This window comes from Helobdella robusta (assembly GCF_000326865.2).
Source record: "Helobdella robusta unplaced genomic scaffold HELROscaffold_42, whole genome shotgun sequence".
In the NCBI taxonomy this organism is placed as follows: Eukaryota; Metazoa; Annelida; class Clitellata; order Rhynchobdellida; family Glossiphoniidae; genus Helobdella; species Helobdella robusta.
In genome coordinates this window covers 1,240,350-1,244,165 of record NW_008704981.1, presented here as the reverse complement: position 1 = coordinate 1,244,165, position 3,816 = coordinate 1,240,350, and positions in this window count along the sequence as shown.

Genomic DNA, 3,816 nt, shown 5'->3' with positions numbered 1-3,816 from the left:
ATTGTGGCGCTTTATAGTGTTCAATTTTCATAAAATTCTCTACGTAAGACGAATAATTGATTGAATATTTAAATACATACCATATATATCAAACTTTATTAGTATTACATGAACTATTATTATATTATTATTATTAAATATTTTTATTATAATTTTAAATATTATTATTAAATATTTTTATTATAATATTAAATATTATTAGTAAATATTGTTCACTCATGAAAAATTTATTATTACCATCTGGAAACAGTTCATTTTTTTTTTTGCTAACATTATCACCGCACGGTACACATAAATACACACGCAGTTACGCATACACACACATACACACACATACACACACACTCAAATACATACACATATACATGCACATTTTTTTTCATTTATACACCTGTTACCAACAAACAGTACAAACAAAACTAAACACTCAACAAATACAAAATACACACATATTTTGGATATTACTCAGATAGAAATACCAAAGAAAATTAACCAAAATGTATTATATATATATATATGTGTGTGTGTGTGTGTGTGTGTGTGTGTGTTTGTGTATGTGTGAGAGTGTGTGCATGTGTATGTGTGTATAAAAGTATAAATTTTTAGAATCAGTTGTAGAAAAAAATTGAAAATTGATTAAATATGTTTTACTTGATTAAATTATTTTTCTATAGATTACTTTTTATATGTTGGTTTGAATAATTAATCTTATTTACCTATCGCTTATATGTATGTGTGTGTGTGTACGTGTGTGCATGTATTTGTGGGTTTATGTGTGTGTGCGTGTGTAGTATTAGCTGCAGCAATAGCAGTAGACCAATAAATAGTAATAGTGGTGGTGTGGTAGTGTGTGTGTGTCTGTGTGTGTGTTATGTTTGTGTAACTGTGTTTCTGTGTGTGTGTGTGAGTGTCTATAAAATTACAAATTTTGCTATGAAATTTCATATTTTTATGTAATGGTTTTTAGGATCTTATTGCATATTTGCTGTGTAGTATTATCATGTCATTAGCATAATTATGTGTGTGTGTGAGTATGTTTTGTGCGTGTATATATGTGTGTGTTTGTGCATGTGTGCGTGTGTTTTCACGTGTACGTGTGTATGTTTATGTGTGCATGTGTGTGTGTGTGTGTGTGTGTGTGTGTGTGTGTGTGTGTGTGTGTGTGTGTGTGTGTGTGTGTGTGTGGTGTGGTTTAGTTTTATCTTAGAATGCATCATCTATCAACATATCTAATCGAACGCTTTCCAGATTGAATGATCGAGTAACTGAACGAACGAACGAATGAATGAATGAATGAATGAATGAATGGATAAATGAATAAAAAAATGAATGAATGATTGAACGAACATGTTCGGATGATTAAACTAGGGCAGGACATGTTGAAGATGATTGACGTGACATGACCTACTTTCTTTGCATCCAACTGGCGGCGATTTTATTAATTATATCATTCACTTTCACCGTGAAATTATTACTTTAATTACTCAAGCCAAGCAGAATGCAATGTATACACACATACACAATCATATTATACACGCACACACACATATACACGCACACATACACATATATAATCATACATAATCATACACACTCGCACACACATACATACAATTCATACGCACATATATACAAACTTTACACACACTAAAATGTATATTTACAACCTATACACACCTGACTAAACGCTCAAACACATGTTTTTATTATGTATAAATAAACATACAATACATATTTTCATAATGAAAAAACATAAAAACACACATGTACACATTATTTTGAGATCAAATAAGTGTATTTTAGTGTGTGTGGTATTCTTCAACACACACATATAAATACGCACATAATGACGTACATATGTAGCGACACACACACAGAGAGACACACACACACACACATACTTAATTGTTAAACAAACAGAAACAAAGTATATACGTTTTTCAATATAGTTTGCATTAAGTTATTAACGCATATATCCCGAGTTAACTTGATAAAGTGTGGGTAATTATTTTAAATACTTTATCCAATTTGATAAGAAAATAACAAAAGCAAGATTATCTTAAATAAATTTAAATATGTTAGTAAAACGCATTAAATTTATTTATTTATTCATTTATTTGTTCTTATGCAGGCTCGTTTGTTCGTTCGTTCGTTCGTTAATTCGTTCACTCGACTATTGTCACATATTATTTACGTGTTAACGATGTATTAGTTTGTTTTGTTGTTGCTTCTGTGTTAATTGTTAACACGCTATTTATGAGCTTGTGTTGTTCATTTTGGGGTGCGTGTGTGTGTGTGTGCGTGCGTGTGTGTGTGCGTGTGTGTTTATGTGTGTGTGTGGTGCTACATTTTAAATTGTATTCGCTGACAAATTTAAGCCATAAATCAAGATTTACATTATACTGAGAGATCATTTTACAAACACACACAGACACGCATTCACAAACACGCTCACAGAAACACACGAACACACACACACCACACCATGGATCTCTGGACTTACTTATACCTGGGTGGAAAACTGATAATCAGTCTTTTTACATCGTGGTTCCAGACACAAAATTAGTTATCCAATAAAATAGAAATAGAAAATTATTTTGCCATTTTCAACATTCTTTTCAACAATTGGCACGAACAAGTTTTCTTTAACATACATCGAACATATAGAAGAAAGTTGGTTGATTTGTTTGAGGAACTACAATGTGACTTTTCATAGTTCCTCAACATAAATAGTGGCTGAAAAACTCCCTGCTAACAGCTATTGACAACATTAACATTAAGTTTTGTCTGCATCATCATAACATTACTCTAGCATTCATGTATTTGGCTTGATGTTAAATTGTTGTAGGATACATTGTGCCATGTTTTTATATTCGTGGCACAAAGACTTAATCATGAAGCAGAGCCTTGTACCGGCCACTTCTCCATCAGATGTTAATCTAGTCAGGCTGCATTGAAATATTTCACCTTTTTTGTCACAGATTTCTTTAATATATAATCAAAATGCAATTTTTTTGCAATTGATTAAACATTGGGACTGGGGGCTAAGTATGAAGCATTTTCAACACCTGATCAGTTTCAAATTTTATAGTAATTAATCTTAGTGTTGTTGTGCAAGGTAGAAAAATAGTTTATGAATATATTAAACTTGAGTATGCCGCCGAACTTGCAAACGATATAAGATAGGCCCAAACAACGATTTCATGTTTGTTAGCTTTTTTGTGTTTGTCAACCCCTACCAACTTCAATAGCTCAAGTAAAAACCTTACTCGCTGACAATCTTAACTGTCATCTAAAAGTTCAATGCAACTTTTAAGTTGATTTTAAAAATCTCTTTCTTCACTTCACTCTATTTCAACTTATATATTACACAAACAATTTAATAGTAAATCAAACGACAAATGAGATCAAACATGTGGTATGCCGGAATGTAAATACAAGCATGGATAAGTTACACGGCTGGGTGGTGCTCACGAGAACACAAGGCAGATTTTCATCAAGAAATCCATAATACACACACACACACACACACAAATACACACACATACATACACACACACACCACACACAATGAATATCATTAGAGATTGTTAATGCATTAAGTGTTAGCCGACTTGACAGCTATTTATGTAGTGTTTGCTTAGGTATTTCTGCCTATTTTCTTCTTCTTCTTTTTCTTCTTCTTCTTCTTCTTAATATTTTTATTCTTATTGTTATTCTTATTATTTCATTGTAAATTAATTAATCATGTTACCGTCTTTGATACGAGGGGCGATTCTTTAAATTTATCTCTGCTATTATTGCTTTTATTACCAT